This window comes from Protopterus annectens, chromosome 3.part1 (genome assembly GCF_019279795.1).
Source record: "Protopterus annectens isolate FY-2018-M chromosome 3.part1, PAN1.0, whole genome shotgun sequence".
NCBI classification, from domain to species: Eukaryota; Metazoa; Chordata; order Ceratodontiformes; family Protopteridae; genus Protopterus; species Protopterus annectens.
The window spans coordinates 1,595,560,236-1,595,580,187 of NC_056732.1; the positions used below are offsets into that span (position 1 = coordinate 1,595,560,236).

Genomic DNA, 19,952 nt, shown 5'->3' on the forward strand with positions numbered 1-19,952 from the left:
AAGAAAGTATTCTCTACCTGAATGGCCGCACTCAAATCCATTTCTAACACCTCTATGCGGCTCCTCTCCCATGCCACGGAAGGGACCGCTAGAACTAGCGGAGCGGGCAATGTCTTACGACGGCATGCTTGGCTCCGCCATTGCGATTTTGCGCAACCCTTCAAGGCGTCCTTTGCTAATGTCCCGTTTGACGGTTCTTCACTCTTTGGCAAGACCGTACACGACACACCCCGTCTAGAGCGAGAAAGATGGGAAGACGTCTGCCGTCTGAGTCTGCTTCTCTGCTCCCCAGAGGTCCTTCTCTAGGAACCAAAAGGGACAGATGTGGTTCCGGAAATCTCAACAGTCCCGTTTCGCTCCGGACCCCTCGTCCTTCAGTGGCAGAGGACAAGGACGCAGGCCCAGAGGCAGAGGGGGACCGAAGAATTTCGGGTCGAGAGAACCCTTTTCTGATTGGCCCGTGCAGCAACCCTGAAGGGTTACCCGACTGCTCCACTCTGGAGGCAGTCGGGGGGCATTTCCCGAGGCACCTAGCAATGTGGGAGTCGATTACAACAGATCACTGGGTGCTTCGGATCATATCCAGAGGTTACAAGATTCCCTTTCTCAATCTTCCTCCCAAACCCTGGAGCCTCCCCGATGTCCCACCCAATCAAAGGGAGGCAGCAGCCGCAGAAATTCTCCAGCTGCTAGAAAAAAAAGCAATCCAGCACGTCCCCCCAGACCAATCCGGATCAGGCTTTTACTCCAGGTTCTTTTTGGTGCCAAAAAAGATGGGGGACTTGAGACAAATCCTCACTCTATCCTTTCTAAACCTGTCAGTGGCCAAAGAGAAGTTCCGGATGATCACCATTCAATCCATTCTCCCACTCCTGCAGGAGAACGACTGGATGTGCTCCATAGACCTCAAGGATGCGTACTACCACATTCTGATGGACAGGCGATCCAGAAGGTTTCTCCAGTTCCGGCTAGGAGCCAGCCACTACCAGTTCAGGGTCCTTCCCTTTGGTCTCACCACAGCCCCCAGAGTGTTCTCCAAAGTATTAGCAGTGGTAGCGGCCCACCTGAGACTTCAGGGAATACAGGTCTTTCCGTACCTAGACGACTGGCTCCTGTCCGCCCCCACAAGGCATCTACTGTGCTCAGCCAGAGATTATTTCCTCCATCTGGCCTCCCGACTGGGAATCACAATCAGTGTCAAAAAATCTTCTCTTCACCCAACCCAGGCCTTAGACTTCATTGGAGCCAGATTGAACACGAACCTTTTGCAAGTCTTTTTGACTCCGGACCGACTTCGGACCCTGAAGCTCCACGTGCTAGCCCTTCTAAACTACCCGGCTCCTCCAGCGGAATTGGTCCTGAGGGCTCTAGGCTCCATCGCGGCAACTATCAACCTGCTACCCTTAGTGCGCCTGAACATGAGGGTACTACAATGGACTTTACAGGTTCAGTGGTCCATCCTGCAACATCCACTGAATTTTACCCATTCCCCTCAGCAGGGTTTCCAAGAAAGCCCTACTCTGGTGGCTCCAGTCTCCCGACCTCCAGAAAGGGCGTCCCTTCTCTGTCCCCCCCCTCTAACCACAGTGACCACGGACGCTACTCGCCTGGGGAGGGGGGGGCACTGTTTGGGCAGAACCGTCCAAGGCACGTGGACCCAATCAGAGACCTTGTTGCACATCAATGTCCTAGAGATGAGAGCGGTGCTGCTTGCACTGCAAGCACTCCAGGCCCTTCTTCCCTTGGGGGACTATTGCAATTCAGACATCATGTCAGTCGTCTGGTATATCAACAAACAAGGGAGAACCAGATCCTACCCACTTTGTCGAGAGGCCATGAGAGTTTGGGAATGGGCTATCTCCACCAACTGCTTTCTCATAGCAACGCACATTCCGGGCCGGTCGAACATCTTGGCAGACAGGTTGAGTCTAACCATCCTTTCACCATACGAGTGGTCTCTGAACCAGAGAGTGGCGAAGCAAATTTTCCTCAAATGGGGTCAACCTTGCTGCGATCTCTTCGCGTCTCCTTCGAAAGCAAAGTGCAGCGACTACTTTGCTCTAATTCCCCCACCAGGGGAGTCCCCCAGAGACGCTCTGGTGCATGTTTGACCATCTGGTCTACTTTATGCTTATCCACCTCTTCCCCTAATGTTAAAATTCTTGCAGAAAGCACATCTGTTGGGGAGCAGTGATCCTCCTAGCCCCATTCTGGCCTCGTCAAGCGCGGTTCCCTTGCCTATGGTCTCACCTAGTGAACCCCCCATGGGTTTTAGATCCCACTCTGGATCTGATCTCTCACCCACTAGGGTTGACAACCCCGAACCTGGACAACCTCAAGCTCACAGCTTGGCTGATCCAGTTCCAGTGATAGCCAGGACTCCTGGTATCTCATCTGTCAAGGCTATTTTACTAGCCGCTCATAAGCCTTCTACGAGGAAGGTTTATAATAGCAAATGGAAACATTTTTCTATTTGGGCGGAGCACAGAAACTTGGATCCCTTTACAGCTCCGTTACCAGCAGTGCTAGAATTCTTAACTTTATTCGACCAGGGTGCTAGCTCCTCTACGGTCAAAGCCCAGTTAGCTGCAATCTCCCACTATCATGTGAGAAGTGATCTTGGCCCCCTGGCCTCTTCCAAATTATGTAAGACCTTTTTAAAAGGCACTTTCCTCTTGAGACCCCCTGTTAAAGATCCAGTTCCTCCATGAGATTTAACTCTTGTTCTCCAATCTCTGACAGCTCCCCCGTTCGAGCCTGCAGCCTCGGTGGATCTAAAATTCTTATCTTGGAAGATGGCCTTTCTTATTGCCATCACCTTGGCCAGAAGGGTTTCGGAACTTCAAGCGCTTGCGCCAAACTGCCATACTTGATTTTTCATAAAGATAGAGTTTTTCCCTCAGGACCAGTCCTTCCTTTTTTGTCCAAGGTTGCGTCAGAATCCTACATCAACCAATCCATTTATTTACCAGTATTCTTTCCAAATTACCAGAACAAAGGTGACTAAGTTGCATTCCCTGGACATACACAGGCAATTAAGATTTTACCTGCACAGGATCGCTGGTCACAGGAAATCTGACCAACTCTTTGTATCCTTTGCAAAACTCTTTGGGAAAAACAGTATAAAAAGTTACATTGTCCAGATGGATTTCCCAATGTATCCTGCTTGCATGTCAAAGTTCTGATAGACCTGAACCTGAAAGAGTCCACGCCCATTCTACTCTATCAATTTCTACCTCTGCTAGCGTTGCCACCCCTCCGTTTTTTTTCCGGAGTGCCCGGAAATCAGTAGGGCACTCCGGTTCTCCGGTTCTTGTAATCTGAGTCCGGAAATAGCGACGTCAGGCTCGTCAGCGCGTATTAAAAAAAAAAAAAAAAACATTCCCGTGACCCGTCTTGGACTCTCGTTGATTGGCTGCTTGCTGCAGACGAGGCTCATGCAGCAAGCAGCCAATCAACACGTTTAGTTAGTAGTCAAAGCCTTGCAAAGCCCGCGAAAATTTAAGAATGTAAAGCGGTGCTTCAGTATACGTTTTTTACCTTTTACTTTTGTAGTACAAAGGGTGCTGCTTCTTAAGATCTGAAATTCTTGCTTGGAGCCTTGGACATCGTCTTCAGTGGATTGCCTGCTGCCTGGAAGCCCTGCCTGCCTGGAAGCCCTGCCTGCCTGGAAGCCCTGCCTGCCTGGAAGCCCTGCCTGCCTGGAAGCCCTGCCTGCTTGGAAGCCCTGCCTGCTGCCTGGAAGGATTGCCTTAGCCCTGCTGCTTGCCTTGCTTGCTGGAGGAGACGTGCTGTGGACTGGGTGGTGGTGTGTTCCCCTGCTTGCTGGCCCTTTAGCTGCCTGTTCTGTTCTGCTGCTGAGAGCTTGTTTTAGTAGCCCTGCTGCTGATTTTTCTGGAGGTAAGTGGATTTTTTTTTAATGGTTTAATTCTTTGGAATTAAGGTAGATTTTCAACGATTAGTGCGACAAGGGGAATGAAATATTGCCAGCACAGCTACTAGTGAATTTTTTAAATATTAAATTTATATTAATTCACTAGCTGTGCTGGCACTATCTCATTCATTGATGGTGACAAGATGTGTGCAACTATCTAGATGTTCAACATGTGGTGATTAACTAGAACAGTTTCTAATCTGGTTTTGGACTTGGTTGCAGTGAATGTATAATGACTTCATGATTTGTATAAGATGCTTGGACTGTAGATCTGTCTTTCTAGTCTGTCATCACAGTGATGTTTACCTTGACCTGTGTTTCTTCCTAGGGTGTCTTTCTAGGGTGTACAGTCTTGTCAGTATAGTGAGGGGCTTAAATGTAGCTTTTGTGTAGTTTTGTCATCACAACTACAACTGTTTACCTTTTATCTGTGTTTTCTAGGTCTAGGGTGTATCTTGTCAGTCCACAGTATGCCTGAACTTTCTTGCTGTGTTCAGACTCAGCTGGATAACGTTTGCACTAGGTTCTACATAAAAGTAGAGGGTCTTAATTTGGTGCATTGCTGTAGTGTCTGACCCATGTGTTTTACACACAGAATGCCTTCTGTGCATATTCTGCTGTCACACCAGGTTCATGTGTAACAGCTGCAAGTCCCTCAGACAGGAGTTGCTTCTGCCTTTCATTGCTTTACCTTCACTGTAATTTTTCATGAGGAGTCTCATTTTTTTCCCTATACCAACTTGGTATTACTAGGGTGTGAAAGTCTGGAGATTCACATGTGAATGTGAACTCTGGCTAGTGGCTACTGACTGACACAGGCCCCACCAGGCACTGGTGTTGGTCACAAGTGTTTTGATTTTCTATTAATAGCTGTTTTGGTTTATTGTAGTGTTGAGCAAGGATCCTACAGTCATCATGTTCAGGAAAAGGTCAATGGATCATCAAGAAGAGGCTGAAAGCTGCTCCTAAGAGGTTTTTCTGCAGTTATAATAAGGTGTGGGAGCAAAGCTACTCATGGGTGCGACCTGTTCCAAATGCAGATGCCATGGCAAAGTGCACATCCTGTGGAACAACTTTCACTGTAAAATGGGATGGGGAAAAGGCACTGAAAAGCCATCAGAAGTCCGACAAACATCATCAAAGTCTTCAGCTCCAGAGGCAGAACCTCGTAATGACCAAGTTTATTCAGCCACGTAGTGTAACCAGTGAAGCTTCCAAAGTCACTGCAGCTGAAGTGACAGCAGTCTATCATGGAGTGAAACATGGTCACTCATATGTATCCATAGATTGTGGAGGTAAGCTGGCACCGACAGTCTTCCCTGATTCTACTTTGGCTTCAAATTCACCTGTGGGAAGACAAAATCTGAGAGCATTGTCATGAATGTTCTTGCACCTCATTCAGAGGAGCTCCTTCTGCAGGAACTTGGCAATTCCTATTTCTCAGTGGGATCAGATGCATCCAATAAAGGGAACAGAAAAATGTTCCCTTTAGTTATTCAGTACTTTACTCACACCCATGGCACACAACAGAAACTCCTTTATTTCTATGAGGATCATAACGAAAGTTCTGAATGTATCTTTACTAGAATAAAGGACATCCTTGTGCATAAAGGACTCAAAGTACAAAACATTGCTAGCTATGCTGCAGACAATGCCTCAGTCAATTATGGAAAGCACAGGTCTGTTTTTAAAAGTTTGAAATCTGAGGTGCCTCACATCATTGCAGCAAACTGTTTATGCCATGTAATACATAACTGTGCCAAGCATGCAAGCAAGGCCCTTGCAAAGTTTGATGTGGAGACTCTGGTTTTGAAAATACATAGTGAGTTTTCAGCATCTGCTAAAAAAAATGGCACTGTTGAAAGGCTTCTATTCTTTCCTAAACCAGGACTTTAAGGAAATAATGCAACATGTTGTAACAAGGTGGCTGTCTTTGTTCCCAGCTGTGGCAAGGCTGGTAGAATGTTGGCCTGCTATTAAAAGTTATTTTATTAGTCAAGGGCCTGAGGACTGTCACCCCCTTATCTGGAAATTTGTGGAGGCCGATGAGGATGGCATCAGTGGGGATGTGTCTGAGGCAGAGTGCTACATACACTTCATGCACTACATCCTGCAGGTATTCCACAAGTCTATAGCAAAACTTGAAAGTAACACTCTCTGCTCCAGAGTTGTACACCGTGATGAAAAGTCTAAAAGATGAGTTGCAGAGAAGGCTAGATGACCAGTTCTTTGGTACTAAAGTTTCATCTGCCTTACAGCACTTTACTCCAGCTGTCGCACAGCAGGTCTGTAGGACCTTCTGTGATTTTTACAGTAAAGCACTTTGTTACCTACAGAAGTGGTTTGACTATGATAATAGTCCCTTTAAAGCTATGCAGGTCCTCAGCCTCCAACATCCTGTAACTTGGCCAGAACTGCGTACAGTTGCAGACCTCTTCAAATTGGATGTGGACATTGAAGCACTTTACTCAGACTACTGTACTTTAACTGCTGCATTGCCAGCCCTGTTACAGATGACAGAGGCATCTGTAAGTGATCGCTGGTGACTTTTTAGTAAAGCTCCAGACTGCAAGCCACTTTACAGACTGGTGCAGTTTGCTCTTTCAATCCCCCCCCAGCAATAGCTTTGTGGAAAGGGTTTTTTCACTTATGGGGAATGCGTGGACTGATGTAAGAAATAGAATGCTTGTGTCACTTGTGAAGGCCGAGTTGCAGGTCAAGCTAAACTTTAACATGAGTTGTTCGCAATTTTATTCATTTGTGAGAAATAACCAGCCATTACTTGAGGCTGCTAGATCAAATGCCAAATACAGCTTCAAGTATAAGCAATGATTTCTAGCAAAACTGAAGATACTTTCTTTTACTATTGTGTGTGGTAAACCCTTAATGTACTGCTTTGAATGAACTGGTGTTTTTAATATCTAATTGTATTTCCATTTTAGTACTACCTGTGATATGAGACTTGGGCTTAGTTTTCCCATGCTTGTGTGTGATGTACTGTTGTATGTAGTGAACCTTTTGAAGTATTGCTAAATAAAGTTTTTTTATTTACTTTTTGACTCGTCGCACATTTTTCTACTTATTGGTAACTGTATGTGATATTAAAGACTTATGCTGAAGGGTGGAGTAAAGGGGTGTGGCTATTAAAAGGAATGGGTGTGGCTTGATTGTGCATGGGGCGGGGCTTGTTTGTCAGGAAATGGCACAGTAGAAAGGTGGCAACCCTAACCTCTGCTGCTTTTTTTGGTCCAGAGTTTCCTTGGATGACATTTGTTCAGCAGCCACTTGGGCTTCATCTCATACGTTCATTAATCATTACAAGTTGGACATAATTTCCAGAGGGAGAGCATCCTTCGGCTCTGCAGTGCTCCGGAATATCCTTCCATGAGGACCTCCCAAGGTTTGTGTAGCTGGGGACTCTGTCCCACAGGTTGATGGACAAATGAAGTTAACTACTTCAGATAAAGAAGTTATGTATTCACCATAACGTTCCATCTGAGTAGGTAATCATTTGTCAGCAACTGACCCCTCCCTCCATCCCCCTGACCTAATAGTGTGTACTAGAAGGATTCCTAGCCCTTGTTTCCAGATAACCTTAGGTTAGGATTTGGAGCTGATTTCTGTGTTGTAATACTGTTACTAAGCAAATTCGACCTGAGGTCAGGAAGGGTTAGCAGGGGATTATGGGTAAGGGGGAGGAGCTTGGAGCTCAGATCTTGGCTGTTTAAAGCTGCCGGCTCGGATCCGATACCCCACAGGTTGCTGACAAATGATTACCTACTCAGATGGAATGTTATGGTGAGTACATAACTTCTTTTTTCCACTACAGATTTGGCCTCTTCGGCACCGACAATTTCGGAGCCTAGTTATTCTGTTAGTCCATCGGCGCCATCTACTTTTTCGGCACCAAGTAGTGTGCCTCATAGCATCTGAACTGAGGGGCTCCTCTGTTCAGACTCAATCTGCACTGACAGTACAGTCCATGCAGTTTCTGGTCGGCGCCGATAGGTGTGTTGACTCCAGTCTCCCTCTCTGTTCAGACTGATTTGGCACAGACTACTCGCTTGGCACTGACCATTCCCTTTCTGTTGCAGACTTTCGACACCGCCAGTTACCACTTCTGTACCGACCTCTGTGCAGACATTACCTTCAGCAACTATGGTTCCTTCGGAGCACACTACTGTTCAGGCCATGCCAACTCCTCATTTTGCGGTACAAACTCCCACCGTTGTGGGCACCGAACTTGTTCAGACTTTGGATAGACCTGATTCTCCTTCAGCTATGTTTGTGAGATCCACTAGAAGCCTCTCTGAACACGATGTGCTGCGTCTTGTGGATCTGTTGCTTCTGGCTAGTTCTTCCTCTCAGGACCTGTACTTCCTCAGGAGGTGACCATTCTTCATCAGAGGCCCTGTCACTGTCATGGAAGCCCCTTACTATAGCACAGTTTTCACCTGCGGTTCCCCTTTTGGATCTCACTAAGGAGCCTCAGTTGCCTTTGTGGCAGGATTCTCTTGCCACTGCCCAGGATGCTAATTGTGGCGCCCCTTCGGCTTTCCGCAGCCAACCATGGATTCTGAGTCGGGAGAAGACTATTGTCTGCTGACTTTTCTATACTATCAGTGCCTCTGCTTTTTACAAAGCACCGGGCATGAGCGCCTCAGGACTTACCCCCTACAGGAGGCCCCTATTGAGCTGTCTTCCCCAGTTCCTCCCTCTGAGGAAGTTCATTGAAAGTCTTTGTGTAAGAGGAAACACATGGACTCCACTGAGGAGTCCCTCACTGAAAACAGACTTGGATGATGGGGAAGGGTCCTCTATGTAACCCTCTGAGGTATACTTCGGAGATATTCTAGAAATCCTGAAACAGAGCTGATTGGCAGCCCTCTAACCCAACCTCTGAAGACTGTTCCTACAGGCCTTTCGTGCCCGCCCCCTACCACCTGGGTTACTTCACCTGCCGACGAACTGGTCCGGCTCGTCGTGCAGTGTGCATGGAAGGCTCCTGACACAGCTGAGGCCATTCCCCGGAGGCCAGATAAAATTGTCCTCTCCTGAGAGCGACCCCCATTGTTCCAAAGGTCTTCCGGTAGATGACTTGGTGGTGGTGGCGGCTGCAACTAAAAAGGACCTGGCGGACGAAGAAAGCCATTTGCCCAACAGAGTCTCAGGCTCTGGACAGAATTGGGAAGTGTACCTTTGCTCTGGACGGAATTGGGAAGAGTATCTTTGCATCAGGGACCTTTGTAATCAGGGCTCTGAACTATATGGCACATTTTATTAGGCTTCAAAGAGACTTAATATCTGAGCTCTCTGAAACTTTGGCTAGTGCTGTGTCTGAGGTCCGTGACAGTGGCCTCTCAATTAGTCACCATTGAATCTATTTCTAGCTCCTCCATGCGTCTCATTTCTCACGCATCAGGAGGAGCAGCTAGAGCAGTGGGTGCAGGCGTTGTTCTGAGACTTGCCTGGATGAGCTTATGTAATTTCGCGGAACCCTTCAAGGCTTCCTTTATCAACGCTCCAATTGAAGCCTCTTTGTTCCCAAAGTTAAAAGCACGCTGGCTAGATATGAGCAGGACGGTGAGACCTTTTCTGCCGTGGGTGTCCGTTACTCTTCCCCTGAACGGGCTTTCTCCAGAAACCAAAAGAGTGGAAGATATGGCACAAAAAATCTCAGGGCTCATTCCATGACAAGGCCGTTTTTTTCCCTTGGGGGAAGAGGGGGAAATTCTCAGGGAGGACTCCACTTTTGGGGCAAAAGAGGTCCGCATAACCAGGGTTCCAGGGATTCTTTCACTGGCCAACCCTACCAGCGCTCCTGAGGAGTGGCCCAACTGCTTTCCTCGAAGTGGTTGGGGGTCTATGTTCATCGTGTTACACTGCTGCAGTCATTACACTTGGGTTATCCTGCCGTCAGGCGGTCCCGCAGTCGGCCAGAGTTCCAAAGTCTTGGTCCGGCGTCAGTTGCTGTCGCCTCCTCCCTGACGTCAGTGTGACAGGGGTATACAAGATGCAGCCGATGCCATTTTCTTCATTCTTTCTTGCTGCGCGGTGCCAGAAGCAAAAGCAGTTCGCAAGTGCCAGTCGGCCGTCTCCTGAGATTTTCATTCCGAATCCAGAACTGAAGTCTTCTACAATGCTAAGTACCCCGTTGGGGAAACTTTTTCTTGCCTCAGACCGATGTCAGTAAAAGTTAATAACTGTATTTCTTGTGGGAAGCAAATACCTCATAAGGATTTCCATTCCTATTGTATCCCATGCCTAGGCCCTGACCACGACGTTACTGATTGTAGGTTTTGTGCTTGGTTTAACAAGCGCACTATTAAATGTCTGATTTTGCCCGACATTATTTTGGTAGAAAATTCAATTATAACATGCCGTCGGAACTTCTGACGACCGGAATACACAAAAAGTGCAAAGACAAGGATAGGCATCCGAGGCCCAAAACTGACTAAGCCTCTTCTAGGCCAGTCACCGGTTCTCCGGTTTTCAGCGAGGCTCCTTCGCAGCCCCTGACTACCGCTTCTGTAGAACCACAATCTGCCTCTGACTCCCACGTGGAGATGGCTGGGTCTTTGGACGCACAAGCTCTTCAGCCTACCGAGACTACCCTTTCAGAGGGATCCACAGTAGCTGAGCAACCCACAGCTACAGAGGGTGTCTTCAGACCTACTCAGTTAAGCATTAAAACCTCAGCTAAGTCTAAGCCTCCTTTAAAGTCAAAGAAACAAATACAGCGTTCACCAGGACAGGCCTCCATGCCTAAGAAACAAATGCTCCAAATGGCTGAAGACCTAATTACTCTGATCAGGGGGTCCCATCCCCCTCCTGTTAAAAGGCCTAGACAGGATGCAGACTATGACTCATCCGACCAGGTGTCCATCTCTTCTGATTCATGCTCAGACCTAGGATACTCTTTACCCCCTTTGAGGATTCTGATGCTTTGGAATCAATTCCATCAGCCTCACCGCCTGAGGACTTCTCCTTTGGGGAAACCATACATACCATGAGGGAGCATTTCCACTGGGAAGGCCAGGATTACTCAGAATCCAAGAAAAGGCTCAGAGACTTCCTTTTATTACCTCAATACAGACCCCTTGCTATTCCGCCAGTGTTAGATATTGTGGTTGTTGTGTATACTGAATCCAGCGTAAATCCTGATTCCTTACCTCCAGCTCTGTTAAACCTGACAGATACTATAGAGTCCCTGACTCACATAAATTTCTGTATAAAAGCCCCGTCGCTGACCCTGAAACTATATTTGTCAGGGACCCAAAGGAGTTAAGGCGTCATCAGCCAAGAATCCAGTTCCCTCTGATAGAGATTCCAGAGCATTAGACAGATGGGGAAAGAAAGTATATACTTCTGCAACTTAAGCAATGAGAGCCTTAAATTGCCAGTTTCACATGCTAAAATATCAGCAATTCTTACTGTCTCAGTTAAAACAAAAAATGCTTCCAGAGTCTGATCCTCCTAATTTTAAAGAAATGCGGGATTTATTGCATGCAGCTGAACAAGTGGGAAAGCATACTTTGCAATGTGGTTTTGATTCTGTAGTGGCCTCCTGCAGAGCAGCAGTTACAGGCTCTGTCATTAGAAGACATGCTTGGCAAAAGAACATACGTTACCAGAACATGTTAAAGCAAAGTTGGATGCACCTTTGCAGCAGGATGTGTTGTTTGGAGTGAAGGCAGAAGAGTTATTAAAGAAAATGGAGGATAAGGCAAAATCTATGCAAACTGTGAAGGATTTCTTACAGGTTCAGCCTACTAGATTTAGTAGAAACTGGCCAACTAAGAATTGGTCCTTTCCAATTACAGACTGACATCAAAGGGGAAGATACGGACGTCCAAGAGGTAGAGGTCAAACACAAGGTCCTTACAGGCCTCAACAATGGGTTGCATCAGGCCAAGAAGAAGGGGAAGACTGCCACAACCATATAAAAAGCAGCTCCAATGACTTTCCACTACAGCTGCCAAACAAATCCTTCTTGGCAGCCCCCTTGGGAGGAAAACTGGCACTCTTCTGCCACAATTGGCAAATTATCACCAAAGACAAATGGGTTCTCAACATTGTATTTCAAGGTTACAGGTTCCACTTTCACACTCTGCCAAGGTTTAAAAGGAATGCCAAATCTGCCACCAAATCAATGGGCAGAGGCTCAAAAACAAATTACAGCACTCATGGATACGAGAGCTATTCAAAAGGTACCATCACAGGAGCAAGGACAAGGATTTTACTCAAGACTGTTTTTGGTACTCGGGACAAAGCCTGGAGGCCCATTCTGGATCTTTCATCTCTAAACACTTACCTGGATGTTCTGAAATTCAAAATGTTGACATTACAGCAGTTTCTTCCCATGCTGGGCAAGAAAGCTTGGCTCGTGACTTTGGACCTCGGAGGCATACCTGCATGTCCCTGTCAGACAAAACTGCAGAAGATACCTCAAATTCATAACTGGTTCAATGCAGTACCAATTCTCTGCACTGCCCTTTGGCTTATCTACTGCACCCAGGGTCTTCACAAAGTGCCTGGCACCAGTAATTACATTTTGCAGACAAAGTAATTCAAATTTTTCTGTACCTGGACGACTGCCTGATTCAAGCAGAGAGCAAGGACATTCTTCTAAAGCATCTGGCATTTGTAAAAAAGTTAAGTTGCCTGGGGTACACAGTAAACGAAAATAAATCAAAACTAGTGCCCTCACAAGAGATTATATTCCTGGGTGCCAGCTTGAACACAACGGCCCAGATGGCTTATCTCGCGCCAGACAAACAAGGACAACTGACTCAATACTTTCAATTAATGGCAACAAAGACCCAGCTCCCTGCAAGAAAAATTCTGCAGGCCTTGGGTTACATGGCATCCTGCATACTACTAATTCCATATGCCAGACTGCATATGAGGAAACTACAATGGTACCTAAAGAATGTATGGTCTCAACACTCAGTTTGGAAACAGTTATACTACTAATCCCTTGCCTTCAACAGGAGTTTCAATGGTGGGCTCAAGCTTGTCACCTCAACAAGGGACAGCCTTTTACACAACCCACAGCCAGGCAAACACTGACAACAGATGCATCGGATTACACCTGGGGTGCACACATGGCAGGTATATGTATTCAGGGCACATGGACCGCAGAACAAAGGCATCTTCACATCAATCAAAAAGAGATGCTAGCTGTACAAAATACGATTATAGCTTTCAAGGACCTGCTGCATCCAGGACAACTACTACTAAAGACAGACAACACCACAGTTATGTGGTACATAAACAAGCAAGGGGGCACTCACTCCTACCCCCTATGCAGACAAGCTATGACCTTATGGAACACAGCTATAAACCTTCAAGTTTATCTGCAAGCACAATTCCTGCCAGGAGAGGAAAACACACTGGCAGACGACTTAAGCAGAAACATCATGGATCCCCACGAATGGGAGTTGAATCCACAAATATTCAGAATGATAACACAGTGGAGCCCGGACATAGATCTGTTTGCATCCCCCAATAAACTGCCAGCTACAAAAATTCTGCACAAGGAGTTAACCATCCACAAGCATGGAAAGTGGATGCCCTCTCCTTCAGCTGGAAGAACCTACAAGTATACGCTTTCCCACCACTATCTCTCCTGCCAAAGGTACTCATAAAAGAAAGGCAGGAAGAGCCAAAGATGATCCTGATTGCACCAGACTGGCCATGCCAGCACTGGTACCCAATCTTAAGGAGCTTAGCACAAGAACCACCCTGGATTTTGCCTCAAACCTCATATCTGCTGACTCAGCACAACAAACAAATACTACACAGCCAGCTAAAGACCTTAAACCTAGCTGCATGGAAGATTCCTTAGTCAAGCAAGCAATGCCCCTCTCCAAAGCTGTTATGGATGCCATTCTGGAGGCCAGAAGGCCTGGTACCAGGAAAGACCAAATAAGAGGTAGATGCACCACGACAATCAAAGCAAACCAGATAAGAGGCAGTAATAAATCCCAGGAAAGATGCTAAAAAAATTCTTTTATTGAAAATAGCGCTTTCACGTCTCTGGACGCTTCATCAGACTTGATATAAACTCATACATTCAAAAATGCTTATGTAGCAGTAATGCACCTATAGGAACATAGTATCAAATGCATAGCAATAAAGAACAATACTAATGGTGTAAACCTGATTCAGAACAGAAGCACCATTCTTTCAATAAAAGAAAGGTTTTTTTTTTAGCATCTTTCCTGGGATTTATTACTGCCTCTTATCTGGCTTGCTTTGATTGTCATGGTGTATCTAACTCTTATTTGGTCTGTACTATAACTTTTTGTGAGGTGATACCTTACCCTGGAGCAGTGTTTTTTGGTTCATGCTAGTACCAGGAAAGCCTATTCGGATAGATGGAAGAGATTCTGTGCCTGGAGCCAAGCTCACAGCCTTGACCCTCTTGTCCCAAACATTCCTCAGATACTACAATACTTAACTGAGATGCTGGACAAAGGTCTCCTCATCCATCAAGATCCACGCCTCTGCCATCTCTGCTCATTACAACACGGATCCACCAATTTTCTCTAATCCTCTGTTAAAACAGTACCTCAGAGGGATTAAAAACATAAGACCGCCCTGAAGAGCACCTACTCCAACTTGGGACCTCAACTTTGTTTTGGGGAAGCTAACGTTACCGCCTTTTGAGCCAGCCAACATAGCAGAATTAAAATATATCTCTTGGAAAACTGCTCTGCTCCTGGCAATAACATCAGCACGAAGAGTTTCAGAATTACAGGCACTAATGGTAGTGGAACCTTTCCTCATTTTCCACCAGGACAGGGTGTCTTTACGAACTAACCCTACTTTTATGCCAAAGGTGGTATCCAGTGTGACTCTAAACCAAACTATTCACCTGCCAACTTTTTATCCTGAACCACAGAATAAAGGAGAGACTACTGCACTCTTTGGACATTCACAGGCAGTTATGCTTCTACTTGGACAAAACCAAAGCTTTCAGAAAATCTGAGCAATTCTTGGTAGCATATGCTGCAGGAGCACAGGGAAAAGCCATTTCAAAACCGACAATTTCAAAATGGACAGGACATTGTATACATTTCTGCTACACATACCATGGAAAACCTGTACCTAGCAGCATTAGATCTCACTCCACCAGGGCAACAGCCACTTCAACTGCCTACCTCAGGGGAGTACCTACCAAGGATATTTTGAAAGCAGCAACTTGGAGTTCTGTACACACCCTCACCAAGCATTACCATCTGCGTCTATACTTTAAATCCAGAGCTGGCTTCGCTGCTGCAGGGCTTTATAGCCACCCCAAATGCCTTGTAGGACCAGTCACCCTGCCTCAGCTTTGGGATTCTACCCAAGTGTAATGACTGCAGCAGTGTAACACGATGAACATAGTACAGTTTTGTACCTACCATAAATGCAGATGTTAGTGTAGACACTGCTGCAGTCCAGGTTACCCTCCCTCCTTCCCCTCTTACTGGCTGGTACGTACCTATGTCTTCTACCCTTACTACCTATGGGGAGTGTTTGCTGGTAGCTGTAAGTTTGTTTTTTGCTTTTCTTATGTATGTTTCATTAGCAATTGGAATTGCCTACATATTTAGAGGCACCTGACATCTGGGGCAAGAAAAACTGAAGAAAATGGGGTCGGCTGCATCTCATCTACCCCTGTCGCACTGACGTCAGGGAGGAGGCGACAGCAACCGATGCCGGACCAAGACTTTGGAACTCTGGCCGACTGCGGGACCGCGTGACAGCAGGATAACCCAAGTGTAATGACTGCAGCAGTGTGTACACTCTAACATCTACATTTATGGTAGGTACAAAACTGTACTTTTCTCTTTGTACCCTTCTGCCTGGCTAACCGTCACAACCGATTCTTGGGTACAAAAGATAACCAGAGGTTGCCATATCCTATTGGATCTTTATCCCGCCACCTTAAGGAAATTACCCGACGTGCCACCCAGTCAAAGGGTACAGGCAGCATTAGAGATTTCAAAGCTGCTAAGCAAAAGTCAACCAAACGGTCCCACCAGACCAGATAGGATCCGGATTCTACTCTCTTTTTGGTGCCTAAAAAGACTGGGTACTGGAGACCAGTTTTGGATCTCATTGTGTTAAATTCATAATGGTACAGAAATTCTGGATAGTCACTATACAGTCTATCCTCCCACTTTTGGAAAAAGACTATTGGATGTGCTCTGTAGATCTTCAAGACTCGTACTACCACATAAAAGTGGACAGACAGTCGAGATTCCTTTGCTTCTGTGCTGGAACCAGTCATCAGTTCCAGAGTACTGCCCTTGGGACTCACTACAGCCCCTAGTGTGTTCACAAAGTGCATGGCAGTCGTCAGTGTTCCTACGACTACAGGGATTCCAGGTTTTTCCATACTTAGACGACTGGCTCATCACCGCCTCCACCAGTCATCTATTAAAAAAAGCCCTGACTTTGTCTTCACACCGCAGAAAGGCTAGGCATAACCACAAATTGGCAAAAATCCAATCTCACCCCATCTCAATCCAGAGTTCATAGGGGTTCTCCTGAACACAACTGCAGAGCATCCATTCCAGAGCACAGAATTCAAAGATTGAGAAGAACTGATTCCAATCCTCTCTCAAAGGAGAAATCTTCAGCTCACTCGGTTCTACAGCTGTTGGGTTCCATGGCAGCCTGCATTACAATTGTTTCCCTGGCCAGGTTTCACATGAGACTTCTACAGTGGTTACTACTCACTCAGTGGTGCCCTTTTCAGCTCCTTCCTTCAGCCGAGATTCGGATAACTCACAGGTGCAAGCAGGACTTAAATTGGTGGTTGTCTCGGAATCCGGTTCAAGTGGTCCCGTGCCATGTTCTTCGTATTTCAGTGTTGCAGTCATTACATTTGGGTAATCTGCTGGCAGGTTGCCCTCAATCAGCCTGAATATCAAAGTCTTGGGTCCTGCGTCGGTTACTGTCTCCTCCATGACGTCAGGTCTTCGGGGTATAAAACATGCAGCTGATGCCATTTTCTTCTGTCTTGCCACGCAGTGCCCGAAGCAGTTCAAGTGCCAGTTGGCCAACTCCTGAAATTTTTGCATTCGAGTTTCAGAACCGAAGTCTTCAATTAAAGCCAAGTACCCTGTTGGGGAAACTTTTTCCTTTCTCCTTACCGATGTCAGTAAAAGTTAATTGCATTACTTGTGGGAAGCAAATACCTCAAGGATTTTCATTTGTACTGTATTCCTTGCCTAGGCCCAAATCATAACATGCCTTGCTGTCGGTTTTTGTGCTAGATTTAACCAACGCACTATTAAGCATCTGTATATCTTTGCTTCAAAATATTTTGGAAACTGATTTAATTACCCTGAAATGTCAGATAGCAGTCAGACTACCGGAGTTCACAAAAAACGCAAAGAAAAGGACAGACCGAGGTCCAAAACAGACTAAGCTTTCTCCTAAGCCAGTCGGTGGTACTCAGTGAGGTGCTTTCGCAGCCCCTGATACCCTACCGAGACCCATGTGGAGTCCGGTATGCCCTGAGATTCTCCGAGTATTGTACCCACGGATGTCTCTCCCTCAGATGGGTCAGGAGTTGCTGAGCAGGCACTGGCTTCTGAGGGTGTTTTCAGGCCTCAACATTAATGTATAAAACCGGCAGCTTCAAAAACAACTTCTAAGGCTAAAAAACAGATGCATGAGCCACGTGCTCAGGCCCCTATGCCTGAAAACAGATCAAAATGGCTGAGGACTTAATTACCTTGATCAGGGGTTTCCAACCCCCTCCTGATAAAAGACCTAGGCAAGACACTTATGAATCTTCAGATCAGGTTTCTATTTCTTCTGATCAGGAATTTTCTATACCACCCTATGAGAATTCAGATGCAGAAGAATCCATCCCATCTGCATCTCCTCCTGAAGACTATTTTGGAGAAACTTTGCATACTTTTAAGGGAGCATTTTCATTGGGAGAGTCAGGATTTCTCGGAATCAAAAGAGAGGCTTAGGGATTTCCTTTTTCCTCAGCATAGGCCTTTGGCTATACCTCCTGTATTAGACATTGTAGATATGTTTTTTGGTATCTAGCATGGCTCCTGATTCCCTACCTCCGGCTCCTAGTAAGCCAGACAGATATTACAGGGTGCCGGACTCCCACAAATATTTATTCAAATATCCTGCTGCTGACCCTGAAACTATCTCACAGGGTCCCAAAGGTGTAAAGGCCTCATCAGCCAAGAATCCTACCCCCTCTGATAGAGATTCCAGGGCGCTGGATAGATGGGGAAAGAAGGTTTATACATCTGCAGCCTTGGCAATTAGGGCCTTAAGCTGCCAGTTTCATATGCTTAAATATCAACAGCATGTTATGGGATTGAAACAGAAAATTATGATTTCTGAATGTATGGGAAATAAAGAATTACAGGAATTATTGCATGCAGCAGAACAGGTTGGAAAGTGTACTTTGCAATGTGGTTTTGATTCCTTGGAGGCCTTTTGCAGGGCCGCTGTTACTGGATCTGTGATTTAGAAGGCATGCCTGGCTCAAGGAGCAAAATCTGCCTGATCATGTTAAAGCTAAATTGTTGGATGCACCTTTCCAGCATGATACTCTATTTGGTAATAAGGCAGAAGAGGTTTTAAAGAAAATGGAAGACACAGCTAAATCTATGCAAACTGTAAAAGATTTCTTATAAGTGCATCCACCCAGATTCAGTAGACACTGGCCTACAAAATGGTCCTTTCCTGTGTCCAACAGAGCCTCACAAGGCAAATCCAGGTGCTGAAAAGGCTCTAGATACCAATCACAGGGTTCTTACAGGTCAAAGCAATGGGGTGCCTCTACCTTCAAATCTGGAGGAAACAAAGCACAACCCTACAGTAAGCAGTCTCAGTGACTTCCCTCTGCCATCACCAAGCACTTGTCTTTTAGCAGCTCTCTTGGGGGGAAAATTAGCACTTCATGCTCAAAATTGGCAGTTAATAACCCAGTACAAGTGGGTATTAAACATAGTATCCCAGGGGTACAGATTTCATTTCCATACCTTGCCCATTCCAAACGGTTGGCTAGATCTGCCACAAAATCAATGGGCAGAGGCACAAACAAGTTACATCCCTCATGGATATGGGGGTCTATTCAACCAGAACAGGAAAAAGGGCAAGGGTTTTATTCAAGACTTTTCCTAGTACCCAGAAAAGACCATGCCTGGCGTCCAATACTGGATTTATCGATTTTAAACATTCTTGGACATCCCAAAATTCTAAATGCTGACTTTACAACAGCTTCTGCCCATGCTGGGCAAGAACGCTTGGTTTAGTAACTGTAGACTTGAGGCATACCTGCATATCCCCGTAAGGGGAATCATGCAGAAGATAGCTCCATTTCAAGGCTGGTTTCATGCATTACCAATTCTCTGCACTGCCCTTTGGCTTATCTAATGCACCCAGGGTCTTTACAAAGTGCCTGGCACCAGTAATTGCATTTTGCAGACAAAGAAGCATACAAATCTATCCTTACTTGGATGACTGTCTCATTCAAGCAGAAAACAAAGGACATTCTTCAACGTCTGGCGTTTGTAAAAAGGCTTCTAACATGCCTGGGGTACACAATAAACGAAAAGAAATCACAACTGGTACAGTCTCGAATTACATTCCTGGGTGCAAGCTTGAATACAACTGCCCAGATGGCTTACCTTACGCCAGACAAAGACAACTGACTACTTTAAACAGATGGTAACAAAAACCCAGTTATCTGCAAGACAAATTCTGCAGGCTTTGGGCTTCATGGCATCCTGCATTCTACTAATTCCATATGCAAGACTGCATATGAGGAAACTACAGTGGTATCTAAAAAGTTTATGGAGTCAACATTGTCAGTTTGGAAACAGTGATCCCTCATTCCCTGCCTGCAACAGGAGTTTCTTTGGTGGGAAGAGACATGTCACCAGAACATGGGACGGTCATTCACTCTACCCCCTGCCAGCCAAACCCTAACTACAGATGCATCAGACTATGCTTTGGGAGCCCACCTGGCGGGGAGATG

General features: G+C 46.0%; 1 protein-coding gene across 1 annotated transcript in view; it reads left to right on the forward strand.

The window, feature by feature from the left end:
- The window catches only part of LOC122798569 (zinc finger protein 729-like), a 920,500-nt gene that overhangs the window by 443,790 nt on the left and 456,758 nt on the right, over window positions 1-19,952 (forward strand). The window lies entirely within an intron of this gene.